The sequence below is a fragment of the Camelus bactrianus genome, chromosome 29, assembly GCF_048773025.1.
Source record: "Camelus bactrianus isolate YW-2024 breed Bactrian camel chromosome 29, ASM4877302v1, whole genome shotgun sequence".
Lineage (NCBI taxonomy): Eukaryota > Metazoa > Chordata > Mammalia > Artiodactyla > Camelidae > Camelus > Camelus bactrianus.
This window is the reverse complement of record NC_133567.1, coordinates 26,155,518-26,179,862: the sequence shown is the minus strand read 5'-3', so window position 1 is coordinate 26,179,862 and position 24,345 is coordinate 26,155,518. Positions and strand designations below refer to the sequence as shown.

The 24,345-nt window shown below is 49.8% G+C and overlaps 1 pseudogene; it reads right to left on the bottom strand.

Annotated features, from left to right (window-relative positions):
- Positions 1-8,398: 8,398 nt before the first annotated feature.
- The window catches only part of LOC105069320 (otoferlin-like), a 65,011-nt pseudogene continuing 49,064 nt past the window's right edge, over positions 8,399-24,345 (bottom strand).

The window sequence follows — 24,345 nt, the reverse complement described above, 5'->3', positions numbered from 1 at the left end:
AATTTTCTATAAATGCTGTTAATGCTGGAATTCAGTATGTATATTTAATGATAATCTGATGAATTAGGTCTAGAAGATGAATTAGGACTAGATAATCTGATGAATTAGGACTAGATTTAGACAATAAATAGAAGAAACTAATCTTTATTGAGCTTTTTACACTATACCAGATGCTGTACTAAATTTCTCTAATCTATTCACGCACAGCTGAGTTTAATATTACAATTACCTACATTTTACAGATGAAGAAAATTGAACTTAAGAAAGAATTGAGTAATCTGCCTAACATCACACAAATTTCATTTGGCAGAGCTAATCATTACATTTGTTTAGTTATGAAGAATATGTTATTTCCTCCTCAAAAATTCAAAAGAATCAACTAGAAAACAGGACTAGAGGTGATCAAATAAAAACAAATATATTTAAATGTAGTAGATTTTAAAGAACTGAAGACTTTGGAACTAAAACAGATCAATTGACTGCTTTGTAAGACATATAATAAATTGTCAATTTTTCCAAAATTAATGTACAGTTTTAATTAATTCCAAATAAATTTCCAATAGATTTTTGTTCTGTACCCAGACCAAATATTTCTAGAGTTTATTTCTAAAATAAAATGATTGGAAATAACCAAGGCAAGTTTGAAAATAATTAATAAAGGAGAGTGAATTGCATGGTAAGATAGTAGAAAAACAGGAAGTTTCACTAATTCAAATTCTATGATAATGTCACAATAGACTTCTTGATTAGTAGAACAATCTAAAAAGGAGAGAATTATGCCCAAGGGAATGGAAGACTTTAATCATATAAGAAATTATCTACAGAAATGATTTTTCAAATAAATTGTGAAAATAATTTTTCAACAAATAGTAATGAAATCATTTAAAATATTTTTGAAAAAATAAAGCTCTACTTCATACTGCATTATTTTTCTAAAGAAAATATAAGTGATTTGTTTTTTATTCCTAAGATGTCTTGGGTACATAAGCTGAGAATAAAACATGAAATAATTTTTCAGAATTACTTACATAAAATCTCATAAAATGCAAATACACATGTAAAAAATCAAAATGAGTAATATAGCACAAATGAATGAGAAAATTTTGGTATTAATCATATATAAAGAGCTGTTATAAATTAATAAAGATTGACATACAAAAATGACTAAGGAAGCAGAATATTTATTGAAGTATCAGTGCAAATAGATATTTAATCAATATATGAACTTGTTTACTCTCATTCTTTATCAAAGAAATGCTATTTGAACCAACAACAGTGTGTTGTATTTCACCTATCAAATTAGCAAAGAAGGAATAGAATGATAATACCAAATAATTGTGAGGGTGCACAGCTTCTGGAAGTAAACATTGAAATATCTTTTCTGAAGAACTTTGTTGATCTGTGTCACATTTTGCAAAACATGCCTGCACTTTATCCTAGAAACTTATCCTACAGAGATTATCTGGGTATGTGCAAAGATAGTTAGTTATAATAATGAAAAATTGAAATACAATAAATTTTGAAAGCCAAAAGAAAATGTTGATTTTTTTAAGGATTAAATATTCTATTTTACAAAAATATACATAATGGCCAGTGTAAAAGTAAAATGTTTATTTGATAATTTCCTTATCAAATTAGGTTTATCAAGAAGGAATAAAACATGGTGTAAAACAGGATTGTTGCTAAATTTATCTCTCTGAAGATAACCACATGAGTTATTATCGAAACATATCATGGTGCCTTTGTTACAAACATTATTTTTTTTTAAAGGATTATTTCCTGTAACCAAAGTACTATGTTTTCAAACTATTGGTAAACTTAATAAACAGGTTAAAAATCACAGGCATGAAAAGATCTAATTTTTAAATTACATATGTTAGAGGCAAACTTATGAAAGGACATATACCAGCACAACGGTTATTTCTCCCTGGTGGATTTACAAATAGGTTTTTATTTCTTCTTCCTTTTATTTTCTACAATAAACATATACTATGTGATCCAGGAAAAATATTTTTTAAGTAGAAGTGTTGTTGCACAGCAGTGTAAATGTATTTAATGCTACAGAACTGTGTGCTTAAGATGGTTAAAATGTTAAATCGTATGTTCTAACACTACAGTTAAAAAATAAGACTGTCAGTGTACACACATGTCTTCTTATGACTAAGCCTCAAAAGATAAAGACAGAGTCCTGTCCAGTCTCAAACTGTCTTGGATGCTGCACAGCACATGCTGGGAACAGTCTAGAATGTGCCTCTGAGAACATAGTCATGTTCAGCTTATGAAAGCACAAAATATCGATTTTTCCACTCCTTAGAACTGACTGACTTTTAACAAGGGCATATTGCTTATGTTGTGAATAGAGTTAGCTCTATTTTTTTCCAATATAGCCCCAGTGAAAAGCTATCATTTGACCACTTTCATGCTGCAAAAACTTTCTTTTCACATAATCTGATTATTTACACATGTGGGGTCAATTCACAACGGAATATTTATATTGCCAAAGGCCCTGCTTAATTTTAACAGTTACTTTGTAGAAAATCTTTTATTTCGTTAAAATATATGCATCTTTCTGGTGTGTGAAAGAAATCTTTGCCATCAAGAATCTTACAAACATATAGCAAGGGCAAGGCCTAGTAATACAGTAGGCAAACTGAAAACTAACTGAAGAAAACAAGATACATCTTGTCATGGACTTGCAGAGGTAAGAGAGCTCAGATCTTACTGGGTGATCCAAACGTGACTGAAGAAAGGGTAGCATTTAATTCAGAACCTTGAGAGATGTGAAGAGTTTCCAAAACTAGAGAAGGGGAGAGTGGAATCTCAAGTAGAATGATGTGCACCCTGAATACAGGCATCCTGAGACTGGAGCCTTTGTCAGGACACGACAGCAGGCATCCAGGATGAGTGAGACGAAGACTCCGACATAGTGAAAGTGAGGCAGCAAACGGAGGTTCCCATCTAGAATCCGATGCACAGGCTCAGAAATTTATACTGAGTTGGACGTAAATCCACTGACATCATAATGGGACCCCAACTTTAGTGGGATTAAAATGATCATATTGTGGAGGATGAATTGGAGAAGGGCATGACTGAAAACCTAAGCACAGCTTGTGAAGCTGCTGCGTTCATTCAAAGAAGCACGGAGGACTCTGCCAGTGAGAAAGACGCATCTCGGGGGTGCTGCAGAGTACCTGTGGAAACTGGCAACTGGTTAGAGACAGGGGCGGAGTGGGGATTAAAGAAAGGCAGGTAGAAAAAATGTTCCTGTGAATAGTTGGCAATGACAAATCAAAATTTCAAAATCCAAATATTAATATATAAGTTTAAGCAGAAAAATTATTTTCATAACCTAATCCAGTTTCCGGTTTTCACCTGTCAAATCTCTGATGGAATTAAGATCTACCTGAGTCATACAACTAGTCTATTATAAAGCGATGGCTCAACTCGAGGCTCAGGTTTGCCTGTCCATTCTTCTTTAGATTTTAAATTAAGAATACCTTACTTTAACATGTTGATTTTTCTTTGGAACTTTAAAATTAATATTTTTATGTTTCCCAGCATAGTTGGATTAAGTAAATTGGATTAATATTTTTATTCATTTTATAACTGTTCAGGATAATAATATATGAGAATCTTAACAATGTATTTAGGTTACTTTAGTGTTTTTCTACACATTATCCAGTTACATTTTTCTGATTTAACCCTGCCCAGATCAGCCTGAAATAATCATCTCCATTTTATAGCAAGAAAATTCACTCACACTCAGAAACTTTAAGTAAACTAGCAAACTGAGAAGCTAGAACTTGAACCCAGGCTTTCTGACTCCCAGTCACAAACAGCTTCTAGTTGCAGAAGAAAATGTAGGTTTTCCATTTAGTATGATACAATTCAGTGCTGAACAAAACCTTCATTATCAATTATTCCAGAAGTTGTAAATCTTTCTGGAGAGGACATACAGGAAATAGTTTGGCTTTGCCACCTATACAGTTCATTCAGATACTCAATTCTACTGTCGTATCACAAAAGCAGTCACAGACAAAATGTAAAGGAATGTGTCCAACAAAACATTCTTTACAAAAACTGGCTGCAGGCTGGATTTCACCCATGGGGTAGAGTTTACTGATCCCTGACCTAGCCTGTACTCTGATTTCTGAGAAGAAAACTGTTGACTCCCTAGAGACTTTATTAGACTTGTGCAACTACTTCTGGCTGGAGCCCAGAAATCTATTTTATTTTACTGCTTTTGATTCTAATGTCTCTTTCTAAAGAGCTATTTAATAATATCAGCCTAATTGACAAGATTTGTATCTTCCCCATTCTCAGCACTGTAATGTATAAATATTATTCTAATTGGTCTTTTGATGGTGTTCATGGAATTAGTTTAGGTAGTCAGTGATGACTTAATTATGCTAACAAAGTTCACTGACTACATCTTTCTCTGGAGGCTTCCAGACATCTGGTCCCTTGACTGTTGATCTGCCTTTCTTCAAGATTCTTCACTGCAGGATTGTGAAACAAAGTCTTTAATAAGCAGAATCCACAGCAATTGTATCAGTTTAACTTTGCAGAATAGGAACCAAGACTCGTAACAGAGCAGAGGAAATCTTAAAATTCTTTGTCATTCCCTCAATCCCATGTTCCAAGGGAACTATGATTAATTTTCAGTTGATAAATGGTAAATTGACACTTACCATAAGACATAAAACATTTACGTAATTGTGCTAGGTAGTTTTTATTTCATCATTTTTTTTTTGAAAAAAGATGCAACACATTTACATAAAATAGTATAATAGTGCTTTTGATTTGTAATTCAAGTATGGATTCTGCTAGTAACCTTAGTCAAAGGCCAACATTTTTCTTCTCCCTAAGATTTGATTTTAGGAAACCTATCTTTATTACATTTTCTACTTCTAAAGGACTGTTTTATATTAAAGTAGGCCAGTTTTGGTCTCTCACAGTGCTTGGAGTTTAAAATAGAAGATTAAAAACAAGATAGAAAACTGCACTGTTTAGATTTACACCCCTCTCCCAGCTGTGTGTGTGTGTGTTTTGGTGTGTTCCAAGCTTCAAATAATAACTATTTGTTAGCAATGCAGCCACACTGTTTCGATTTTGAATAAATTTTGATGATACACACCCTTCCAGTTTAGCTGGTTTTATCCCCTCATTCAGAAGGAAGTTACTATTATTTAAAAAAAAAAAAACCTTTAAATCTCAGAGGGAAGTCATAAATGAGCCTTGAGGTCTACTGTTTGTGTCTATATTCTAGTTCTGCCATCTCTGTTATAATAAATGAGTTCCCACATGGTCACTATAGGCAGACTACAAATGCAGACTGAAACTTAATGCCAGACAGTGGTCGTATTCATTATTTGTAGCAGACTTAAAGCAAGTACAAAGTTAAGGGGGAAAGCAGAAAATATTTCCCAGTTACATCCAAAGAATAACTTGATGTTGCATTGGTACTCAGAGATGGAGGAGCAAACATATTGGGAACATCAGGAAAATAGAAGCCATGCGTTTTCATAATCAGTACTGAGGATTATTGGAAAAGATAGAAAAAAAAAGATGAGTCTTTTGTGCTTTGATATTTTGGAAAATTTGTAACACTTTTAGAATATTTAAAATGATAAAATCAGGTGAAGGAAAAGAAAAATGAAGGAACAAGAAAAATGTAAGTAATCTAGATAGATAAATGAAAAGCTTTATTAAACCAAGCCAAATTATGCCATACCTACTGTATTGCATTTTAAAAAGCATGTCTCTATTCTCATATTTTTAATAGACTTAACCCCTTTGTAATCAAGAAAGTACATGTTTAAAGAAACTGATAAATGTTGAATTTAATGGTGAACTGCTAACACCATTATAAAGTACAAGTGAATCTCATTATAGCTAGACAAATTCTTATTTTTATTGGCAATTAAAACCAATGTTGATATACAATTTCATCAATGATAATTGTGGTACTGAGATATAAGATGCCATGATAAATATTGCTATGCTGTATTTTCATTTCAGGAAGAAGTAAGCTAGTTAAGAATTGATTTGCCTTTCTGTTACTACTTACATTTCTATTAAATACTGTGCTGAAGAAATGGGAGAAGTATATGTTTTCTAACACCAAAATGGTAGTACTTTTAGGAAACATGGATTCAAGATTGATTATGTATTTTTTTTGCTTATATTCATTCCTTGAGAATCCTCTAAAATTCAGATTTTTATGTGGCCACAAAGAGATTCTTTAAATAGTGTTACAAACTATAGTTTTATATTAGAAGTATTTCAAATTATCATAATTTGTTGCTTTTGGCCAAAGTCCATTTCTGTTTCTAGAGTAAAGAACAGGTTCACTATATACCTTAAGCATCTTAGATATTTTAAGCAGAATAGAGTTAGAATAATTTTTTGAATACAAAAATATTTTCTGAATGAATTTTACCTCATTAGATACATGCACTTCTTAGTTTGGCTATAGTTTTGGTGTAATTAAGAAAAAAAGTTAATTACTTGAAAAGTTTAGTCTTTTTGTAAAGCAGTAAGAAAATTGCCTTTTCTAATGTTCTTCAATTATTTTAAAAAGTATTATTTCAAAACAAAGTACTGAATAAAGGCTTATGTACAAGATCTTTTAACTTGAAAGGTCTTTAAATATATATTCTTGGATCTACAAAAACATAGTGACATCTGTTTTTGATGACAGTTACAGGGACAAATTTGAATTCTAGATCTGTATTTAAAACATTTCAACATATGCAATGATAACGATCTTCGAAGATGGCACATGGTGGTTATTTTTAGTATGATTAAAGATGTCTGAAATAAATTACTAAAAAGTAGAAAGTCATGGCAAAATCAGAAGTTTTCATGGTTTGATATTTAAGAAAATTCAAAACAAGCTATTGAATAAAGATTTCTGTTTGTTTCATAATTATGCAAATATGCAAATTAACTTTCCAGAAACTTTGGTTTCATTGCTAAAATAATTTAGTTTGCTTATTGACATTGTGCTTCTGTTCTGTTAAACATTCATGTGAATGAGAAAATGGGATTTTTGAGGTGTTTTTTAAGAAGAAATAATAGAGAGATAGTAATACAGGAAGAAAATTAAAAGAATTTGCTGTGAATCTCATTTTCACAGTAGTTCTGGGTTCCTATCCTCTAGGAATAAATCACCCATGTGCAGTTACGGTCATTTTTAATCTGTGTGTGTTTTTTGCTCCATTTTGCAGACAGTTTTAAATTTTACTACAGTGGCCCTATACAAAAGTAGCTTGTGCTGGTGCGACTACACTGAAGTCAGAGATGGGTGCTGGAGAAAACCCCTTCTCCTTGCTAAGAGATGATTTGCCCCTTCTGTGGCTGTGCATATGGTCTGTCCTGTCTGAAGACAGTTCTTTCAAGGGTCATCTCAGAGTTTAAAATGTATGAGACTAACATTCTCATTTGTATTATACCTTTTTCCAACCACAGCAAAAGTACAGATGGATAAATAGATGATTGATTTAAAGTAGCTTTAATTATGAGTTGGTGCTTCTATCTGAACATACTAGTTTAGAATAGTTTTCACATGTATTAAGCTTTTAGTGACTACTCATCACATGTTTCTGTGTTTTTAATTTAAAAATCAGAGTTTTAATGAGAAAACCAGATAAATTGTGTGTGTGTGTGTGTGTGTGTGTGTGTGTGTGTGTGCTGTTTGCTAAGACAGTAGAGCATGAGCTGTTAGGAACACGTTTGGTCGCTGGCTTCCTAATTCAAGGTGTTGGCTCTTACTGAAGATGCCACGGTGTCGCACGTTTTTTGTGGCTGAGAAACTGTTTGTAGTTTGTGTCATAAGTTATAGCTCAGATTTGGTGCTTACAAAAGTCTGCTGCCAATATGTAACCACAGACCAGACCATTAGCTTGCATGAGGCACTTTACTGTTGCCCTCAGTTTTACTTAAAGGTGAGAGCTGCTATGAGTGTGGGCATGGAAGAAGCTTGGCTCTGGTGCCAGCTTGCTCTCCTCTCTGGCCTCAGTCTACCTATATTTAACATTAAGAGGATTGTTCCATACCAGCATTTTTGAAGCAGCATTCAGTAGAACACCTGGCATGGGAGTTCTTGGAATGCTTTAGAAGAATTCACACACACACACACACACACACACACAGAGAAAATAAGTTGGTGAAATAATTTATTCTGTGTCTTCCTTCTAGAGATTCAGAATAGCATTTGTATACTAAAGGCACTGAGATGTCCTGTACCCAAGGACCCGTTTAACCCATATGACCCAAGAACTCCCTTCAGAATACCCATCATAGTGTTCCATGGAAAATGTCTAGAAATGCTGAATGGAATGAGCTCAGAGGTCTCTTCCAGCTCTGATGCTCTGTGGCTCTAAGTGTCTGTCCATCACGCTGCTGAACTGATCACAGTAAAAACCACTGTAGATAAGGGCCTCAGCCTGCTTCCTGGTGGCCAACGATGCCTGATATCTGCTATTGGATGCTGCAGCTTTAGGGGCCCATGAGAAGGGGAAAGAGAAACAGCCAGGGTGTGACAGGAGGGGGGCTGCACACCCCGCAGGGATCCAGGGCTCCAGGGCTCACCCTCAGTGTTGCCCATCTCCTCCTCCTCCAAGTCAAATCCTGAGGCCCTCTACCCAGGCGATAGAAATAGAAGCAAAAATAAACAAATGGAACCTGATCACATTTATAAGATTTGCAGAACAAAGGAAACCATAAACAAAAAAAAAGACAACCTACAGGATGGGAGAAAATATTTGCAAAAGATGAGACTGACAAGGGCTTAGTTTCCAGAATATATACACACCTCATACAACTTAATAATAAGAAAACAAACAACCCAATCCAAAAATGGGCAGAAGACCTACACAAGCAATTCTCCAATGAAGACACACAAAGGCCAATAGGCTCATGTAAAATGCTCAGTATCGCTAATTATCAGAGAAATGCAAATCAAAACTACAATGAGGTATCACTGCACACCTGGTGTCAGAATGGCCATCATTCAAAAGTCCACAAATGATAAATGCTGGAGAAGGTGTGGAGAGAAAGGAACCTTCCTACACTATTGACGGGAATGTAGTTTGGTGCAGCCACTGTGGAAAACAGTATGGAGATTCCTCAAAGAACTACAAATAGATTTTTCATATGATCCAGCAATCCCCCTCCTGGGCATAGATCTGGAGGGAACTCTAATTCAAAAAGATACATGCACCCCTATGTTCATAGCAGCTCTATTTACAATAGCCAAGACATGGAAGCAGCCTTAATGTCCATTAACAGATGACTGGATGAAGAAGTTGTGGTATATTTATACAATGGAATACTACTCATCCATAAATAATAATACAATAATGCCATTTGAAGCAACATGGTTGGATCTGGAGATTGCCATTCTAAGTGATGTAAGCCAGAAAGAGAAAGAAAAATACCACATGACGTCACGTATATGTGGAATCTAAAAAAAGACAAATGAACTTAATTACAAAATAGAAACAGGCTCACTGAAATAGAAAACAAACTGATGGGTACCAAGAGGGGAAAGGGGTGGGAAGGGATAAATTGGGAGTTCAAGATTTGCAGATACCAACTACTATATATAAAATAGATAAACAACAAGTTTATGCTGTATAGCAGAGGGAACTATATTCAGCATCTTCTAGTAACCTATAATGAAAAAGAATATGAAAACAAATTTGTATATATACACATGCCTGAACTATTATGTTGTACACTGGAAATTGTACATTTAAACTGACTATATTTCAATTAAAAAGAAAAAGAAAAAGAAAATGGGCTTCAGTCAGTACACACTGGACACTAAATCACCAGGTTTCAATCAAGGTGCCACTGCCACCCAGTGGTAGCCTGTGCAAATGACAGGAAGAGGCACATGGCCGCCTCTTGGAGCTCCTGCCTGGCCAACTTGAATCCAGGAGGTGATGGCAGGAGAAGATACTACTGGGTGACCCCAGTTATCTGCTCTCCTGCTCTTCAAACATTTTTCTGGACACACAGCCGCGTAGCTAAGATGACATCTCCCAGCCTCCTTTGCAGCCAATTGTGACTATGGGTCTTGAGTCCAGCCAACATGAGTGAAAGTGGAATTTGCAGCTTCTCGGCTGGGCATTTAAAGGGAAAGGAGTGTGCCTCCTCTTGTCTTGACAATTCCTGTGCACTGGTGTTGGGATGTGATGGCAAGCCATCTCTAGCCACACAGATGCCAGTAACAAGATGGCAGGGTATTGCTCCCTGACACCATGGAATCACCACACCACCTTCTCCTTGCTTACACCAATCTAACTTACTACAGCAGCTTAGCCTGTGCTCTGACGAATGTGGATGGTAAGCAGTACACCCAACTTGGGACCCAGAAAGGGCCTGTGGGGAGAGTGTGGCTGGATCAGCTCGGCTGAGGAAACGCCACCACAGGCACACGTCCCTCCTGGTCAGCCGGTCAGTCAGGGGGTGCCTTGAGCTCAGTCGGCAGTGTGGAGAAGGGACAAACGAGGACGAGGAGAATTGCTCTTTCTGGAAACCGCCATCTGGCTCAGCAGACAGAACCCACGTGCACACAGTAGGGGAAGAACGTTTCACAGCAACGGTGACCGAGGGGTGTAAAGCAAAGTAGCGTGAGGTGTTAGATAGAAATAGATGTGCAGGTGCTACTGAGAAGTTGTTCCCTTTTGGCCTCTGAGTGCATGTTTCTCTTCTTCCTCAAAGGTCACCTCCTCTGTGAAGCCTTCCCTGACTCCCCCAGGCACTGAATTGCCTTTGTTATCCCACCGCAATGGATCTGCTTACATGTCCATTTTGCATGTCCAGGAAATACCAGGGCAGGTACGGCATCTTATCTTTAGGCTCCCATAGCACCCGGGTTGGTGTCTGATCATATATACTCAAGAGATACTTGTGCGAAAGATGAATGAAGACAAGAGAAAACCAATCCAGGAAAGGGGGACTGGCCCTCCATCCTGGAAAAGGTGAGTCCTGAGCTAGAACTTCAAGGCTGTGAGACAGGCTGCTCCAAGCTCATGTTGACGGAGTAGGGGGCAGGAAAGAAGCTGGACTGGAGGGTCTGATGGGGAGTTGGGGTCACCTCTTCCAGCCTAGTCCCTCCTCGGGCCCCAACCCCGGCCCGAGGCCTCAGCTCTTTCATGGTGTCAATGGCGGCGAAGCACGCGGACTTACAGTCCCACATGTTCTCACCCGGCTCCTCCTCCTCCGTCTCTTCTGAGATGCCCTTCTCCTTCTCCTTCTTCTCATCCTCATCAGCCTGAAGGGCTGGCCAGGTCCGGAGTCCTGCATACATCCCCGCACCCTGGCCATTCCCAGAGCCCTGGACCATCTGGGAGTCCCCCATGCATTCTGACCATCTGCTCCCCAGAAGCCCTGGGCTCCAGGAGGCTCTGGGGGGCCCCCAATGTCAAAGGGGCAGGGCCTTGATTTGTGGAAATGGATGCCACGGCCCACAGAGGGTCATGACCTGCCAGCAAGAACCACCAGCCAAGGCAGAACCAGCACCCGGGGGCCCTGCTCCCCAAGCAGCTCTCTCCAGCTGCCTCTCCGGGGCTGCATGCTAGCCGGAGTGCCAGGGGCTGGGGGTGTCTCAGTCCCTGAAGCTGCTCCCCTTGGCCTGATACCTTGCATGGTGTAGGGTCTTCTCTCCCCAGAACCCCCTGTGGTCCCCACACTCACCACGTCCACCGTGGTGGCCGCATCAGAAGTCTGCAGGGGTGAAGCAAGGAGACAGGGACAGGCCTTAGCCACAGGGCTGGATGTGGAGGCAGCGGCCCAGCCAGGGAGGGAGGAGGAGAGGGAGCTGACGCAGGGACGCTCCCTGTGCGCTGCGAGCGCCTGTGCTCACACAGCCAGTTCTGAGGCCGTGAAGGCTCTGCCTCACAGATGTTTCCTCAGACCTTCCAGGGCGGTGGCTGGCAACCCTGGCTGCACATTAGAATCACTGGGGGCTTTCAAAAGTGACCGGTTTCAGGGCTCCACTGAGTCTAAATGGGGGTGCTGGGCCCCGGGATGGCTGCGCATGGCCAGGGGATCCCTGCAGCACGCAGGCCGCGTCAGAAGGGGAGGCTGACAAGGCACGTGGCCGGCGCTCGGTGATGTTGGCTATGGGGGGGTGCAAGGGCCTCAACAGGGAAGTGGACGCTCAGTGACACAGCTGAAGAGGATCCTGGTGACACGGCCCCACAGGAGCCCAGGGCCTGTGGGATGATGGGGAAGTTTGGGCCAGTGCCGTCCTCTGTTCACTGATGGCCTGGACACCCTCAGAGGGAGGTCAGGAGGCTGGGAGCTGAGGGGGGCATGATGTCTCCAGGTGCAGCCCCAGAGCCCTAGCCGTGCCACCCGGGCCTGTGGGCCAGGCCTGGGCCTCAGCTGCTCCCCTTTCCACAGAGCCACACCCGCACTAACTCAGCTGGGACTCTCTGGGGACCAGGATGATGGGGGTAAGGGAAGGTCCTTTCAGACCCAGCTCAGGCTTCAGAAGCTAGGGGACACCCCAGGCTGCATGAAGCACACGATGTGAGGAATGGGGTACAGAGCAAGTGATGGGGTGCTGGGGGAAGGCCCGAATTCTTTCCTCCACACTGTCTGGATTCAGGATGGCCTGTTCCAGACCAGCCTCCATCCTGCCCTCCTCGGCAGAGGCCACCTCCACACCTGAATCCCCAGGTCTCCCTCTGGTAGATAAACAGCCCTAGTCCCAAAGGACGAATAAGGAGCTTCCACCTGGAAATTCGTCCCCAAGCCAGGCATGGGGAGGGTCTTTTGTGAATGGCTGGGAAGGAACCCAGGGACCCTCTGGAAAGAACACTGGTATTCACACAAGGAATCCAGTGCTTATGGTGTTTGTTGGAATAAAAGTAATTGCAGGCTATGACTTCACATGGTCACTGTTCTCCCTGCCTCTCACACATGCGTACCATGCGTTCAGGCATGTGTCCCCAGATGCACGCACACACACACATGCAGAATTGAGTCCTCCCTCCTAGGACAGTCTAGGACAGGTCTCTGTGCACATGCAGTCAGGGGAGGCCCTGTCCCATCACATGCTGAAGGGGAAGTGACTTAATGTACTGTCTCACAGGTGGACTGGCCTGGCTCTGGTAAAGTGTCACATGCAGGTGCATGTCCACAGCCAGCGTGGGACTGACCCCAGGTACCTCACCGCGTCCAGCTTCACCATGGTCTCCAGCTTCTTGATGGGCACCTCTGGCTCCATGTTCACCACGACCTCCCCTGTGGGGTGGGAGGAGGATCCCCCCATTGTACAGCACATGGCAGCCCCGGGGAGTCTGCCTGGACAGAGAGATGGACAGACAGACAGGGAAGAGCAGGAGTAATGGTGAGAGTCAGGGGTGGATGAAATGACCAGAGGTTAAAGCTGATTCTGGAGCTTTCTGAGGGGAGAGGGAGGGAGGCGACAGCTGAGGGAGAAAAGATGGGCACAGGCAGAGGACAAGGTGGCCAGAGAGGAGGGTGGGCTGCGGTGAGTGACACAGTGGAGGCCGGGAGGGGGCCTGGGTCTTCTCCAAGACCTGGCAGAGGAAGCCATCTGCCCTCGGGCATTCTAAGGACACCTGGCCCTGGCCCTTTCTGGCTCGAGAGTGAGGGGCAGCCCGGGGCAGCCTTCCTTGGCCCCTGGGTGGGTCCTCCCTCCTGGCCTCCCTGACTCTGACTAGGGGGTGAGCCCAAGGAAGAAACCCTTGGAGCACCATCCGTGGGCCTTGGGGCATGGCCGTCCCTGCGCTATTCCAGTTGGGGGCCAGTGGTCTGGGGGCCGGGAGAGGAAGCGCAGCAGGGAGCTGACGGCTGGGAGCCCCCCAGGGCGCAGTGGCCAAGGCCCGGCAGCCGTTACGCAGATGTCCGAGGGTGGCTGCAGGGGCTCATTCTCCGGGAGGTCCTGGGGGTGGGGGCTGGCGCGGCCTGGGCCCAGAGAAGGGCCAGAGGCACCCGGCCCTGCCCAGCTGCCCGGCTGCACCCAGCTCTGCCCAGCGACCCCGGGGCCCAGATCTACCACTTCAGATCACTTGAGGGTGCTGAAGTTGGGGTTCTTCCTGTAATTGTGGATCAGGGACGAAGGCACCCCCTTCCCCACACACTCGATGTCCACCGTGGCCGGTCCACCTGGGCCAGGTTCATGTCCTTGAGGTCCCGCAGGCCCCAGAACAGCACTTGCGTGAGTTGGAGGGAGGCGGGGGAAGAGGAGAGCCCCTCAGTCAAGGGCACCAGCTGTGGGTGCCAGGCCACCTGAGGAGGACTTGGCCCCTGGGTGGGCAGTGCGTGGGAGGGGGCCGGGCGCGGACAGCTGACGAGGGGTGGGTGTCCTGAAGGGGCTTCAGGGTGAGGGTGGGTGTTGGAGGCAGATGGAGGGCTGGGATAGGTCCTGGATGGCAGTAGTGTGACAGTGCAGAAGGGGCAGGCACTGGATGGGCAGCAGTCTGGGTCTGCTGCCGGCTCCTTGGTGTGACCTGGGGCCAGTCACTTCCCCTCCTTGGCCTTCATCACCCTTATCTGGAAAATGAGGCATGGCCTGAGGTTGCCGAAGACCACTGGAGTCTGATGCCAACCATATAATATGTGCACAGACCCTTGATAGGGAGAGAGCGAGGGGGCCGGGAAGCCGAGCACATCAGGGCCTGTCGCGGGCAAGGACGGGCAAGGTGTGCAGTCCTCACACACCTCATCTGGTACTTGCTGAGCATGGGCCAGATGCTAACGGGCACAGGCATAATGGGACCTCGGTCCACATCCACTGGACCATTGATGGGCGGCAGGTCGGCCTTCCCTGCTGGTCCAATCTGGGAAATGGGGGACATAGTGTCCTAGCCTGGGGAGAGCTCCCTCTCCTCATGAGTTATTTGCCACGTGACCTGGGGAGACAGGGAAAGCTGAACAGCCTGGGTTCCCAAGAACCACATCCTCAGCTTCCATCACAATGGGCCTCACAGCAGGATGGGGAGGAGGCTGGCCCCGACTCAGTTCCCTCTTCCCTGCAGCCCCACCTGCCAGAGCTCGAAGGTGGCCAGCAGGTCCCCTGCAGTGGTGCTGCCCCGGTAGATCTGGTAGGACTCAAGCGGGGGCGGGAAGCAGGTTGGGCAGTATGCCTCACCGGCCAGCTTTACCACGGGCTTGGCAAAGTTCCGGCCCATGTAGTCAGCTTTGCCCTGACACGACAAACAGCCAGGGTAGCCTCTCAGTGCTTGAATTTACCAAGCATGTTGATATCCTGGATCACATTCAGTCCCCCACAGCATCATGTAGCTGCAGGGGTGATCATCCCATTTTACAGATGGGGAAACCAAGTCTCAGGCTAGCTCAGGCCAGGTAGGTAGTGAACGGCAGATGCAGTACTCAGACTAGAAATGGGTGCGCCTGCCTCTAGTCCAGAGCTCACTCGGGGCACCCCAGTTCTCCACTCCCCCACTCCAGCGCTCCTGTGGAAAGCTGGGCAGCTGACTGTGGTAGGTGTGGGCAGGGGCCAGGGAGTCCCTGGGTTGGGGGAGGCAGGGGACAGCAGGCCTTACTGACACATCTCTTGAAGATTCTGGGCCTGAGTTTGGGCTGTCTGTGCTGGGAGGCAGGATGCCGTGGCCCATCTCCTCCCTGAGGCCAGAGTCCCCGAGCATCAGGAAGGAGTCAGACTGCAGTGACAGGCCAGGGGACACCTGAGGTGTCCTGGAGGGGCTGCCCAACCTTCCAGCTTCCCAGCAAGCACCTGGCTGAGGGGCTCAGGGGAGAACGGGGGAGGGGGCCACCAGTGAGGTTGTAGTGAGGGGACATTGGGGTGGTCCCTGGTGCCGAAGCCCACCTACACCAGTGTCCTGGCCATAGATTTCAATGACAATGATGGGGGGGTCGTCCAGGAACTCGAGCTTCCCCATAGCACTCAAGGGTGTCGAACACCAGCACCTGGTCCCAGGTGGGGCACAGGGTCTCATTCAGCACCTGTAGCTCAGGGCGGGGGGGATGGGTAATCAATGGTGGTGGGTGGGCAGATACCTGAGCAGGAGTCACCCCCAGTCACTGTGGTTTCCAGGGGACTCGGGGGCGGGAGGGACATATTCCCTGACTCTTCTGGGAATCTTAAAATGAAGGTTGATGTGAAGTCTGCTCCTGACCCTGTTCCCTCAGCGCCTGCCAGGTCTTCCCTGTCCTCCATGCAGAATGTAAGTGCATTAAAGCCTCCACCATGTGGCCCGGGTCCCCAGGTATTTGCCAGGCTTCCCTCTGAGGGTCTAGGGTGCTGGCTGATCTGTCTCCCCAGGCCCTAGAAGCTCACAGGCCTCCCCCAGTGCCCACAAAGCCAGTGCCGCTCCCTCCTCCCCCAGCCCTCACTTCCATGCACTGACTCTGGTCGATAAAAAGACTCAGGTGAAGAGTCTGAGAGGCCACTGCAGTCAGCTGCGCAGAGGCTCCGAGCCTGGTACCTGCGGGCAAGGGGCTGGAGGCCTGCTTCTCTGTGGGGAGCACAGGCCGGGAGGCTGGGAACAGGTGGCCCTAGCGCTCTCCCAGGGTGAGGGCTGGAGCCAGGGGCTTCCCTGGGCCTGGCCGCAACCTGCCTCACTCACTGGTTCAGACCAGACTCCTGGGCAGGAGGGAGTGCAGGCCCAAACCCAGGGCCGACTGGACTCCCTCGAAGCCGCAGTGCAGGCCCCACAGGAAGTCCCTGCGCTGCCTGCTGTGGCCCAGCTGCAGGCAGGGCTCCAGCCTGGCTTGAGCTGTCCAGCCCACCGCGCCGAAGCCCCACTTCCCAGGCAGCTGGGGGTGGGCACAGGGTCAGCTGCTGGAGCCTGTGGGGTGAGGAAGGGGCAGGGGGCTGCAGGAGGCCGTGGTCAGAGGGCCTCTGTCCCTTCGCAGCCATTCCACTGGGCTGTGGGTTTGGGAACAGAGTGCCAAGGAGGATGGATGGGATGGGACCCGCTGTCATTTCTGCTCTCTCCACCTCTTCTCTGAGCACCCCATCAGCTCAGGCCAGCTAGACCCGGGGTGGGCATGCTGCTCCCTCCAAGGGGAGACTGACCCCTTGAACGAAGCCCGGACCCCACCACCCTCTAATCTCGCTTCCCTTCTGGCACCTTGAGGAAGAGCGCCTTGATCTGGTGCGGTCCTCACCCAGCTCCTCCCCCACGATGGAGAAGAGCAGGTCCTGGGGGGGCACCAGGCTGAGGCCATGTGCTTGTCGTCGCTCATCATCCATATGAAGACGTCGGGGATGCTGTGTGGGCCTGCGGTGGGCAGGTGAGGGCCCATAAGGGAGAGGTCCTGCCCCTTGGCCAGCCCTGGACCCATGGAGGGAAGGACCCCTGATGCTGGGGTTTCCTTCTCCTCCCACGGATCCAGCAGGAAGAACACCCAACAAGGTGAAAGGCTTGGTCACCCCCGTCCCCTAACGGCTGTCAGAGCAGGAGGGGCCTCCTGGGTGGTCTGGCTCAACGCCTCCTGTGCAGCCCCACTTCTGCCTCGGGTCACTGGGGTTTGGGGCTGGCATCCCCTCTGTGCATGCCTTCGGGGGGCACACCTTGTCTGCCAGGAAGCGCAGCTTCTGCAGGAAGTTCTGGCTTAGCCTCAGCTTGTCCCACGCTGTGTGCTGCTTCACCTGTGCCCGCAGGGTCTTTGCCTGTTGCCCCATACTCTCCGGGGTCATGGGGTGTATGTTGGGTTCAGTCCATGACTTGTGATGGAGGCTGGCCCTAGGGGCTGTGACTTCAGAGCAGATGTCCCCCCACTTTGAGTTCCCTTTCCACCTCCAGACCCTGCCCTGTCCCCCATGTGGTCCAGCAGCATCCGCACCAGCTCCCGCACGTGGGACTTGAGGCACTCTCCGTCTAGCCTGGTGTGGGACGAGGAGCCCTGGTGCTTGTCAGCCAGTGAGAGGAAACGGCTGGGACAGAAAGCGGGGAACAGGGCTTAGCAGAGCCCACCTGCCAGCAGGAGGCCTGCAAATGCGTCCTTCTCTGCCAGCCCCCTCTTCTGCGTGCCGCGCCACTCCTGGCCCGTTCAGCAGCCCTGCGGCTCACCAGCAGCCACAGCTCAGCTCCTCCAGGATGCCCCGTTGTCACTCAGGGTAGGACTTGTCCGTTTTGATCATCATCCAGGCCCTCTTCCTGTGAACCAGGAGTGTGAGCCCCAGCCTCCATCAGCTCCCCCAGATGTCTTACCCCGTTCATCACGGGGACAAGGGGCTAGCACCCTAGGACCTCCCATGAGCACTGTCCCTGGAGTGTCCCATCGTCATAGGGAAACCACCAGTTTCTCTGTTTTCAGAGCCTGGAGGCCTTCATGTTCACGGGTCTTCAGTTCCTGAAGGAAGAAGCCACTTCTGGCCTGAGTCTGTGGTCTGGTGGACTCACAGGGGCTGGGCGGGACTCAGGTCTAGATGTGAGCGGTGGAAGGTGTGCAGGCCAGAGACAGAGGGATTGGTCAGCCGCCTCCAGGGATCACAGGGGCTGGGTGGCCCTCAGGCCCTCTTCCACTCTTAGGACTTGGGTGGGGAAAGAAACTCCTGCTGGGGCCATTCCTGCAGAACTTCACCCACCCGACAGCAAGCTGCTGGGCAGACAGGCCTCTTGTGTTGCGAGGGAAACTTCCAGGCTGAGGGAGGCCATCCGAAGCAACCCCCTCCCCAGCTTTCCCCTCCCTCCCCGGCCTGGCCACGACCAGCTTGTCTGTGATGTGTCCACGATGCTGGCTCTGCAGAGGCGGTGGCACTGGTCTGGCCATCAGCTTTTGATGCAGATGCAGGGCTTGCACTCCAAGTACGGAGGTGGAAGTAGTTCCTGGGGGGTGGGGAGCAGGTGGGAGGTTGAGGCCTGGGAGCCCAGAGAGGTGGCAAGGGGAGCGGGCCATGAGAAGATTGGGGCAGCGGGCAGGGCCTCCCAGCACCCTCTGTCCCGCTGGCTCGCCTGTCGGTGGTCTGGGTCCGCATGGGTGGGGTGGAGGAGACTGAGGCTAAGTCCCCAGCCTCGTCAGTCTTGTCATCACTGTTGTTCTGGATCAGATCAACCTCCTTCTCGTCCCCTGGATCCTTCTGAGGCCAAGGCCGCTGAAGGCATGACAGGCCATCAGCTTCATTCCCATAGTTGCCTGGAGGCAGAGGAGGGCTTGCGAGTACCTAGGGTCCCCACCCTGCCCTCCAGTCTCAAGCTTTGTGGAAGGGAAGAGGGAAAGTCAGGGAAAGGGGAAGGTGCTGGGGTCAGAGCCAGCACAGACAGGACAGAGCACTAGCCAGAGAAAGAGACCTCCCTGGGGCCCCGATGACCGCTGAACTCAAGGTCCCGCCCGGGAAGTGCCCTGGACTCCCACCCTCTCCTCGCCCACCCAGCAAGGCCTCGCTCCCTTCTGCAGGGGGCTTCTTTCCTGCCCGCGCCCCTCACACAGCCTAGCCCTAGGCGGAGCTAAGGTGCGCCCGGTGGGGCATGTGTGCACTCAGGGACGGATGCTGTGTGCTGTGTGGGCCCCTGAGGACACGTGAGGGAAGTGGTCAAAGTTCCCCTCCCCCCAGGGCTGCAGCGCGGGGCCTGGCGGTGACCACCCAGCACCCCACACCCCAGGCCTGAAGACCCCTCTGTGAGCCCAGCTCTCACCTATGGTGACCTCACAGGTGATGGGCTTGTCTCCATTTTCCCAATCGATCATTGAGGCCTCCAGAAAGGCTCCAAATAGAAAGAATTCTCCCACCTTCCACATGCAGCTCTGTGGAGAAGGTGGTTCAAAGCATCCTGAGAACTTAGCCGGGATGTTGGGCCTGGGGCCAGGCCTCCTCCTACCATCTCACAGACAGGCCCTGGTGGCTAATGGTGGGGGATATGCTACCCAGCTGTGGAGCTGGGAGCCCGGACACTGAAGGTCCAATTCCTTTTGCCTCCCAGCCTGGATGTCCCTGGGGGAAAGGCTGCTCTGTCCAACAAGAGGACATCCACCGCCAGGAACAGGGCAGAGGCAGGGCTCCACCTCAGGACCTCCGGGCAGAGCAATCGCAGGCAGTGGAAGGGGACACTGCTTCCTGGGCAGGGAGGTCTCATCCTGGGGTCCGGCCCCCGAGGCAGGCAGGGTGGCCACAGGCTGAGCCCAGGCCCAGGCTGCTGGGGCAGGAAGGGGACTGAGCAGGGGGCTCTGGAGGACAGCACAGCACCCCCATCCCCCCAAGCAGGGGCCTCACCTCCGAGACAGGCATGGCCTGCTCCCCCTGCATCTCCGAGGGGCCGGTGAGCTCAGGGTTGGAGGTGTCCAGGACTTCCACCCCCGGGCCCCACATGAGGCGGGTAAGAAAGAGCACGGCCTCCCCCAGGCCCTCGTTCCGGTCCTGGTGCTCGTCGGGCAGCATGTGGTTGCATATGGAGCTGCACACGCTCACCCAGGAGGGCCCAGCGTGGGCAGCACGCCTGCGGGTGGGGGCAGAGGGTGGAGGGGCTCGCTCGGGGTGGGGGGACCTCTTTGGGGTGCTCCCAGCCTGCACCTCCTGGTTGCTGAGCTGAGGACCTCATGCCTGGCTCAGGGAGTCACCCGAGGCCAGAGAGGGCCTGGGGGGCGGCTTGAGGCTCTCAAGGGGCCGCGGAGAGAGCTCGTGTCTGCTGTGCATGGTGATGGGGTGGCTTTCTCACGCGCATGGGGCACTGTTATGTGTCACCTTATTCCCTGTGGGGCCTGAGCCAGCGATGGCGCCCACGTACACCCACATCCACGTCTGTGCAGCGAAGTCGTGCTGCCCACTGCCTGGTGCCTGCTCCCGGGCCGCCAACAAGCCACTTAAAAGGACGGCTGTGTGCCACCACAGTCTCACCTGCTTCCGCAGACCCCTCCCCTCCTCTCCAAAGGTCCTTCCTCTCTGCCTCTTAAAATTGGCACAGAAAACAAAATGGCTTTGCTCTCCTGGGTGTAGACTCAAGATCCAGCAGCTCTGGGAATCTGCCCCTTTTTTTCCCAAGTTTCTCACAGACAGAAGTCCAGATGTCAAATGATTGTCATTCCTGACTGTCCTCTGTGAACCCTGCCCACCTGGCCTCAGGCCTTTCTGTCCCATGTGGAGAGTCCGTGGACACTGAGGCTGGCTCCTTCCAGGGACAGCTGGGCCGTCTGAGCGTGTGGCTGAGGGACACAGAGGGAGGGCACAGTCTCTGGGCCAGGTCCACCCCGGGCATGCCGGATGATTGTGGCATGGATGCCATCCTCGTCCGTCTCGTTGGCCTCATGGGGCAGCTTGGTGTCGGCCCCCTTGCCCACCACGGCGACGTCACACCTCCTGTGGCCCCTCGGCCCCGCGGGGACATGCACGGGGGCCGGCAGGACGGCCCTCCCGCGGGGCAGCCAGGGCTCTGCGGCGGTGAGCAGGGCCCCGAGCCCGGGCCGCTCCCGCCCTCGGGGCCGCCGCGCAGCCCGGAGTGGAGCACAGTGTTGGTGCATGGAGTCCAGGCTGTCGGGCCCAGTGGCCCTGGGGCCACAGCTCCGCCTGCCTCTGGGCCAGAGGACACATGTTCCCCGAGCCACGGCCCGGTCATGCCCCCGGGGGTGTGGTGTGGCGGAACTGGCGCCTCAGGAGCAGGGGGCTGGGACCTAGGCTGCTCCAGAGCATCAGGGTCTTGCTGGAACAGATGATTGTGGCACGGATACAGGAACAGGTAGCCAGACGGCTGGGTGGGGAGACGGATACAGGGTGGGTGGGGGGCTGCCAGGCCAGCTGAAAATGTAGACGGATGGATGGGTGGATGGTAGATGGATAAATGGATAGAAGATGGATTAATATGTGGACAGGCGGGTGGGTGGATGAGTGGATACACGGGCAGGTGGACAGGTGTGCACATGGCTGGCTGAACTGGGGGACATTTAGCAAGAAAGGAGAATGAGACTCAGGAAGGACATAAAATCTGCCTTCAAAGGTAAAGGCTATTTGAAGAGGGAATGGGTTTATTCTTTCTGTCCTTTCATAGAGAGATCAGACTAGATGTTTTTAAGGTCTCTTGAAGTTTCCATGTTCTATGGTTTTGTGATTTTTATGTGTATAATCTTGGGTTTTGAACTTCAGTTTCCTGGCCTGAATGATAGTTATAATGTGCACCAGCCAAGTGTCTGCTAGGGTGAACCTCAAGGAATCGCCAATTTGTTCAACCTAGTAGTTTAGTGGCACCTCCAAGACACAACTTCTCTTGGCCTCATTTACCTCTTCTGTAGAATGGGGAGGAACGCTGATGCCTCCCTCACTGTTTGCTGAGGGTCAGATGTGATAGTCACACATTGTAGTGTCACTGTCAAAGGGCTAACGAGGTCCTTACTGTACCCCCAGTGACAAGTCCACTTGAGGGGCTTGGGTGGAGCCCAATGCCAGCTTGTGTGCCTGTGGTTCCCGGGCTGGCCGTGTGCTTAGCTGTTGTCTGTCAGGCCAAGGGCACTTTCTCTGCCTGGCCCAGCCATCGTCACCAGCCCTCTGGGCCACCCCTCGGAGTTCCTTCACCGACCCCATGGAGGTTTGACCCCAGGTTCCCATAGACACAGCCCCACATGGCTGTTCTCAGGTGGCCTGGGTCCCTTGATGGATGGTCAGTGGAAGTGTTTGAGGGCCCAGCGTCACTGCATCTGGTGCTGAGAACCATGGGGCTTTGTCGGGACTCACAAACCCTAACTTCACCACCGACCAACTGGGTGACTGGGGAAGCCCGGGTGCTGCTCTAAGGTCCAGGCTCCCCAACTGTAAAAGGGGGCAATGCTGCCCACCCCGTGGGTCTCCTGTGAACCCCGCAGACTGGCTGCAGGTAGTCATTGTGTTTGTGTGCAGACAGGGCACCCCATTGCCCTGCACACCCCATGGCTGTGTGTACTTGTGGCCCCACCCGAGTTCACGGTCCTGGCCAGGCTGAGACCAGGGGCTGGCAGGGTGGGAAGGACAGCGTGCCCTGCGCTCCCAGAGCCATGTGCACCCACGCTGACCAGGCCATGCGACTACACACCAGGCTGGCAACACGCGTAACCATCTTGAAGGACCCCACGAGGGTGCCACTGCGCAGCAGGTTCTTGGAGTGAGTCACCTTCCAGGCAGATCCACCAGCCGCCAGTCAGGAGGGATGGGGCTGAGGCTTTCCACGGGGCAAAGAGTTGACTCCCAGTGGTGCCACCTCACTCTTTCTGGGGACCTGAGCTTCACGGAAGCAGGAGGGCATCCGGCAGGGCAGGGGTGGCTCTCTGGGGCTTAGCATCAGGCCGTCCTGCCTTCTGTGTTTTGCGGGCTCCCAGGTACGGGTGAACAGGTTGTACACTCTCCAGAAGCATCTGGCTGATGGAGTGAGTGGGGCCCAAATCCAGCCAGTGCTCGACTTGCTCAGATGTGTGTCTGGGTGCAGGTCTGCTTTTCTGTGGCTGGCCCACCCAGAGGGGGCGCCCTTTGCAAGTCTGCACAAAGGTGCAGTTGGAGCCCTGCCTGCCAGGGAGTGTGCCCCACTCACCAAGGTCTTGATGATCCTATTGAACATGCCATCAGGGGAGATGTGGAAGTCAGAGATGAAGCGCTGGAGGGGGAAGGCCCCAGACCTGGTGTCTCTGGGCCGGCAGAGGCTGAGTGCCGGGCCCCTCCCTCCTGGCAGTGCCTGTCTGCACCCGGGCCATGTCCCGTGAGCCCCAAAATGTGGATGAGCAGGAGGAGGAAGAACCACTGGTCCCCGCTGACCCTGACGCAGCTGAGAGCTGTGCGGCCCTGAGCAACACATCCTCTGAACCCCAGCTTCCTGAGCTGTCAAGTGGGGGTAATGACCCACCTTAGAGTCTCGTTACCGGGCTTGATGAGGCACACGAGATGCTGGAAGGTACACTGTGGCTATCAGGGTCCCATGGACATCACCATTAAAGTACAATGCTGCCTGCACGCTGCACCCCAACTTCAGAGGTGTTAACTTTTACAGTAAGCTGAGCCTTAGAACTGAGAACGGATGAACTTACTTGGCTGTCCATGTAAATGCCGTGGCTGTGACCCGTCCTCCCCAGCTGGGAGCTGCCACGCACAGGTGCAGCTCCCCCTGACTTCTCCTGACCTCAGTGTACCAGCGCTGGGAATGAGGGTGTGGGCAGTGAGCAGAGGGCCCACTGCTTTGGTGAACTTGTGGGCAAGAGAAGGAAGAAATGTGGCCCAAGTACTTGGAATAAATGAGGAGAACCTTCTCCCAGCTGCTGGAGGCTCACGCTAGAGCATTGTGGGTAAAAGTGCCAACTTTAGAGCCAAAAAGCCTGAGTTTTGGGGCCAACCACTTCTTTCCTGGGCCTCAGTTTACCCCTCTGTGACATGGGGATTAATGATCCAGAGCCACCCTGGGGAAATGCTCCGGGGCACCATTCACG